At 46.5% G+C, this 6,565-nt stretch overlaps 1 protein-coding gene across 3 annotated transcripts in view; it reads left to right on the forward strand.

Moving 5' to 3' along the window:
- Positions 1 to 1,058: 1,058 nt before the first annotated feature.
- Positions 1,059 to 6,565, forward strand: part of CREB5 (cAMP responsive element binding protein 5) — a 455,800-nt gene continuing 450,293 nt past the window's right edge. For all 3 annotated transcript variants that reach the window (XM_019639951.1, XM_019639950.1, XM_019639952.1), the window contains exon 1: positions 1,059 to 1,093. The gene's annotated coding sequence lies outside the window, so the exon portion shown is untranslated. The remainder of the gene's footprint in view (positions 1,094 to 6,565) is intronic.

Below are 6,565 nucleotides of genomic sequence, written 5' to 3' on the forward strand. Positions count from 1 at the left end.
CAGCGGTCGTGTAAAATCGGCTGGAATTTAGCCTATGCCTCCCTTTTGAGTCCACTTCCTAGGGGGAACATCTGAATGGAAATTAAGCTGGAGATGCGGATGGTGACTGGCTGAAAACGCCAGGCTTCTTCTCAGGAAGTTGTCAGGAAGATACTGCAGACCAGGCGCCCGGATCCTGAATTCTGGCTCTGGCTCTGCCACTTACCAGCCTGTGAGCTTGGGCAAGTTACAGACTAGGCTCTGGAAGGAATCGCCAAAGGCCCTTCCGGCTCTGACGCTGAGTCTAAATCAGGCTCATCACTTGGCTCTAGCTGTGATTCACCTTTCGCCTCCAGGAGCAACTGTCCCTCCCTTCAGCTTCTCAGAAGCACGAAGCAGGGGTCTTGGAAAGGGTGGGGTCTGTGTATTTGATGTAAGTGTGCACAATAAAGTTATTCCCTGCAGGTGAGGTGGGGTGGGGGCGGTTAAAAGAGGTGTCGAGTGAGTGCTCTGAGAAACCAGGATGCAGGGAACACTGTAATGAGGTCACGACTGTCGCAGGCAGAAAGGAGCTGGACATCTGCTGTTGGGGGAGGGGAGTTGCATGCTTCATTTCTGTTTGTAGAAAGTCTCTTCCCGCACCCTTCAGGACCCCCTTGCCACCTCTCCCCTCACCCCCTTCCCCACACCTTTCAAATGCTACCAGGCTCTCCTCGCAGGAGAACCCATGTCAGTGCCTCCTCCGTGGTCCTGTCTGAAACCCTGAGGATTTTTTCCAAGCTGACTCACACCACTAATGTCAGGGAGCCCTGTCACAAGGCGCTGGGCTCTGCAAGCTGTTGCTTGCGCGGTCGTCGCTGCCGCTGCTGCTGGGCGGGTGCACCAGGTTCCGCTGGTGGGGCGGGACCGGGGCGGAGCCCGCCCCCTTGGCGCGCCGGCCCCGCCCCTCCCGCCCTCCCCCGCGGACCGCAATGATTTAGAAGTTCAGGAATCCCACGTGACGTCACCGGGGGGGTGATGTAATGCACTCTAAATAGAATGTATTGTAATCTTTGCTCAGTCCAACGTGGTCCCTTCACCCGGGCTTCGCTCTTGCCTTCTCCACACTTGTTTGGTAAGTTCCTAAAAATACGGCTCGGCCACTTCTGGGGCTTTTTTGCATTTAGCCACTTTTGTTGCACTTGCCGAGGGAGCCATCTCGGGAGCGTACTTGTTTGCAGGGGTTGGTTCTCGGCAGCAGCCGCGAGGTTACTTGGTCCAGTGGGCAGGTCACAGGGCAAGGAGTAGGGAAGATGCAATGCATTTTTTTGGAGGGTGATCTGTGTTTGTAAACACTTTGGCGGACCAGAGGGAAGTCCGGCCCCAAATGCTGGTGAACTGTGGAATTCTGCTGTGTCCTGAGGCCACCCCAGAGACCCCACGCCGTGTCTGTCCCGGAGCGCGTCTTGGTGGCCGCCGCGCCGTGCGACTGGAGGGATGCTAACGTGGAGTGAGCGCTGTGTACCCCCGGCGTGTGTGCGTGTGTGGGAGCGCGCGTGTGTTTCCCTGACACGGGGAACAGTTATGAATCGGGGGTGTGTGTTTGCCTCCAGAGACCTGGCAAGGTGCGGAACCCTCCAGAAGTGCGGTCAAGCGGTGGCAGCGGCGGCGGCAGCGAAGACGGCGTGCCAGGAACCTGCCCCGCGCCCCCAACTTCCCGGTGATGCGGCGGAACCCCTGGAGAAAGTTTGCAAACTTCCAGCAGGCGCGGCGAGGACGCCGGGTCACCTAGCGGGTGGGCAGGCGGGCGTGCGGGGACTCGGCTCGCTCCCGGGTGCCGAGTCTGCTGCTGCCACCTCTCCCGCAGTGCTGCCCGCCGCAGCTGGTGGGCGCGCGCACCCGGGGAGGGACACTGCCCTTGCAGGGCACTTGGCTTTCGCTCCAGGCACGGAAGGCTTGAGAGTGGCGCGGCACAGCTCGCGCCCACTCCTCCAGCCGCCGCCTGCCTCCGTCCGGTGCTCGCGGGCATCATTACCTCTTCCCCGCCGCTGCCCCAAGTGACAGCTCCCGCTTCTGCCGCGGCGGCGCAGTGGCGATTCCCAGGATTCGGCGGAGGAACCCTCCTCTACCACAGTTTCTCCACGGAACCGCTTAAACTTTTCACGAAGTTCTTACAGGGGCAAGACACGCGAAGGAACCAAGGAGATGTTTTCTCTTGGCGGCTGCATCCCGCTTCTTCTTTGCCGTAGATTTATTTCCGGGGGTGTGTGTGTGGGGGGAGGCTGTTATTTGGTAGATCAAGCCCCTAACGTTGTCCACCCCCACCCCCAACTTTCCCTGAACGGCTGCCGCCCCACTTGATGCTTGTTCAAGGCCAGGAACCGGAGTGGGCTGCTTGTATATTTTGTTGTCAAGCGTCCGCAGGGTGTGCTTGATTTTTATTTTTCCCTCCCTCTCTGACATGTGTCAAGGAATAAAGGCTGGATACAGGTCCATTACGTCATTCTGCAGGCCAGTAAGTGTTTGATTAACAGCTTCAGATACTCAAGGGTTCGGGGGCTTAGAAATGCTGACAAAGCAACTCTGCTTTTCGCCCCCAGCCCCCAACATACTTGTACAATCGCCAGTTCCCTGGGCATCTGTATTGCCCTCTCCTCGGGGACCCCTCCTTCTTCACCCCGTCTCCCGCCCACACCGTTATCGCTCTAGCCCCGCCTCCGCCTTTTACTGCTTTCCCTGGGGCTACCACTGTCCCTGGAGTGTGGGTAAGAGCTTCTGGTGTCTGAGGGGAGCACGGTACCTGATCAGCACAAGCACAATCTGCCCTTTTCTATTATTTAAGAAAGGCACCAGCGACCCCCTTCTCCAGAGCGAAAATGCTCAGCCCTGAAATGCTCAGCAGCCCTGACAGAAAGGCATCTCAGGAAACGCTCAAAGACGTTATGATAATACTGTGTCCCTGTGGCGATTTAGGAAAACAACACACCCACTGCAAACAAAGCACTTAATTTTACATAGCGCCTTTCTCCGACCGCTTAGCAGACGAAGGAAGAAGTGAGGACGCTGACTAAATCAAATTTAGCTGAAAGGATCAAGATGAAACGTTTCATTTCCAAAGTGAGGGAATGTGAGTCGTTAAACCCAAAGTACCATGCCATGAATTGCTGCGTGTGTTACTTTCTTTCTCTCCGCCTTAAGTTCCTATATTCAAAGAGGAAGTTAAATACACACGTCGTTATATGAATGGAGTCAGAACTCCGTATTTGGCAGTTGAAATAAAAACACGGTGTGTGACATGTTTAAGGGATAAAAGTAAAAACTCCGGGAGGGAGAGGTGTGTGCGCAGCAGAAATTAAAAAAAAATTACTAATGGGGTTTTGGAGGGAGTGGGCAGAGGAATTGGGCGCTCTCTGATTTGGAGTGGCTGAAAGCTAAATAAAGGAAAATTTATATTCTGAGGATGTGGGAATTTCTTGAAGACCACATGTTTTGTTGTAGTCAGACCTACTTTCTTCAAAGTGAAAGCCATGCTGCAGAGTAAGCATTTGTGAAACTCCTGTATGGGGTCTAATTGACAATCCTTCCCCAAGTTCGAGGCAGTATGTATTATTTATTCACATCTAGAGATGAAATAGTATACCCCCCCACACACACACCCAACCCGCCCCCGCACAAACATGGGCATCTAAAATGTTGAAATTCTTGTTTATGATGCATAGACCTAAAGGAAAAAATGGTCGGGGTCATGGACACTGGAGAGTGTGATTAATGATCAGTGATTTAGTGATCAGTGATTAGTGGTTTTATTCAAACTGTTACCTCTGACCAGAAGCACACATCAGAGGATTAACAGGCTCTTTAGATAAATGCTCATTAGTGGAAGGGGAAAAGCAAAGATAATAGGCGTGCACCCAGGGACAACTTTCGAAGAAAATCATTCCCGTCTTCAGAATAATTAGCTCTATTAACAGAAAGCCCTTTTAATTTAAAACTTGCTTTTATCTTGTAAATCAAAGTTAGATGTGCAAGTTGGTCGTGCCATTATAACCTAAATTTTCCCATATCCACTAGATGTGGATTATCTCAGTAGCGATATATTTTTTTTTCGTTTAAATAAACAATTGGACCTTTAGAGCAGCTGAACCCTGACAAGCCCTTCACTGCTAGGGTTTGAGGTGTCCCCCCTTCTCGAATGGAGAATGCAACTTGCTAACTAGATGGCGCACTGCTATTTGGTGTTCTCTGTCGTGCTGTGCAGGAGTCTAAGCGAGCAAGTAGCTGCTTGCGAGGTGTTCTTCAACACTTACAACAAAGTTGATTCTGTGTAGGGTTGGAGGCTAGACAGTTCTACAAGTTTTTAGTCACATTTTCCATGTCAGTTAAATCTAGGGAGTTCAAGGCTACTGGAAAAATTAGTCTCATTACTAAAAGGAACGTAGAGAACGGAGGAGGAGAGAGGTAAGGGAGTCCAGGAGGTACCTCTGAGTTGCAGAAGTGATTGTAAAATACCAGACCTGTTCTTTTTTTTTTTTTTTTTTTTACTGAGAGCTAGTTTTACAATCTTGTGGTCTGAAATACTGAGGCAAACACTCAGATTTATTTTTTTCATAATCTTGTTGGTGAAAAAGAAGTTGCTAGAAAGGAAGGAAGAAAAACACTTGATTTGGTGACTGCAGGAAGCAACACGTTGCTGACTTTATTCTACAGATAATGGTAAGATGATGTTTATTACCCTTATTAAGCAGAAAGGGAGTTTCGCAGTTGCTTAAAGGAGGCCAGTCTTGTCTTTTCAGAGGTGGAATTCAGAAATGGGATTTTTATTTTGCACTGAATTTTAATGTTGCTTTTGTCAGTTTCCTTGGACTAGGTAGCGTTTTGTGTGGAAGGGTTTGTGTGTGTGTGTGTGTGTGTGTGTGTGTGTGTGTGTGTGAATAAGGCCATTATTTTCTGGGCAAAATAATGTTTATGAGCATGTGAACTGCAGTGGGGGAGCTACGAAGCATGTTAGTGTGTCAGGTAAGAATTCCATTATTCCATGAGCTTTTAAGAATCACTTCAATAAATACTTAAGTTTTAATAAAGAAGGAGTTCTTTAAAAAGAAACCTAAAAATTAAAAAGAAAACAAACAGAAAACCCATTCTCTACATCCAAACCTTAGTGTGGATTCCCCTGAAAGATGCTATTGATTGAATATTAGCTAGTACTTTAGTTTTAAAACTTAAAAACAATGAAATAACTCACTTGTGCCTCCCTATACATTTTCTCATTTTCCTTTGTAGCATTTTATATAAATCTGTTGCTTTTAAATCCTTACAGATTCATAGTGATTTTTATTTTTTAAATTTTACTCGTTTGCTCAATTGTTAGTATCTTTAAGGCAACTGTTTCTCAATGTAAATTGCTGATATTCACAAATTGCCTGTAAATTAGATGTCAGTTGTGACCTTATATAGTTTATAAACGAGCAGACAGTTTATGAGAACATTCCCACAAAATAGTAGAAGCTGTGCCTTTATTTCTATATCTCTGTGCTGTTGCAGCTTTTATTTGAATAAGTGGTTAAATGAATGGTAGTTTGTCAGACACACTTTTCCCATATAGCTTTTCAATTACAGCAAGTTGGAGATTCTCATTACAACTATTTGTCAGTTTCCCATACCTGCAGATTCAAAGCCAATCGATCATGGACTTTCCATGGCTATTTGTACTGATGCCCATTTCTTGATTTCCTGATTTCTTAGTATAATTTGCTTTTTAGCAATGATGCATCACCATTTCATAGTATTTTCTTCGCATTGGAATTTGCTTCTTATTAAGCTGAGAATTATTTTGTGTGTGGTGGGGTGATGTTCGCTGGGTCCCCACGATGTGAGCTTTGTATTTGTAGTTGGTTTTCTTCCGGTTGTGTTGTTAGATTAAAATTGGGTATTTGAGTGGACATTATTTTTGTCATCTTTTCTTTTTCTTCACTTCAAAGCATTGCCGTTAGTCACAAAATTAATGTGATCATGCTGGTGTTTCCCATCTATATGCTTCTTTTGCTTCTTACAAATTGGATTTCTACAGCAATTTAAAATCTTTTTTTAGAGGCAGCTTTCTTGGATGAAGATGGAACAATGATCTCAGTCAATTCATTATCTTGTCCAGTTTGACTACCAGCTGTATTATGGGAATCAACCAACGCTTTTATAAATTACTGTTTAAAAATTTAAATCCGGGGCTGTTTCCCTGCATCCTATTTGAGGAAATTATACAGTTGAGAAAAGGTAATAAAACTTGGGGGGCAATAGTCTCAACTATTTAAGTGTGAGAAAGAAATACTTTTAGATATGCTAAGCAGACTTAAAGAACCTTTTTGTGTTGCTATTTGTAAACTAAATAAGCTATCTGTTTTGTAGCATTGCTTTAAAGAGAAACCCTGGCACTTTAAAAATGACATCATGTTTAATGTTTTCACTAAAGAGTTCTTGCATTTTGTAATTAGGAAAAAAATGGGCAATTAGTGTTTTTTGAGGATCCATTAGTATTACATTGTTGGGAATCACAAATCATGGATTAAACGAGAGAGAGAGAGAGAGAGAGAGAGAGAGAGAGAGAGAGAGAGAG

The sequence above is a fragment of the Hipposideros armiger genome, unplaced genomic scaffold (genome assembly GCF_001890085.2).
Source record: "Hipposideros armiger isolate ML-2016 unplaced genomic scaffold, ASM189008v1 scaffold_47, whole genome shotgun sequence".
In the NCBI taxonomy this organism is placed as follows: Eukaryota; Metazoa; Chordata; class Mammalia; order Chiroptera; family Hipposideridae; genus Hipposideros; species Hipposideros armiger.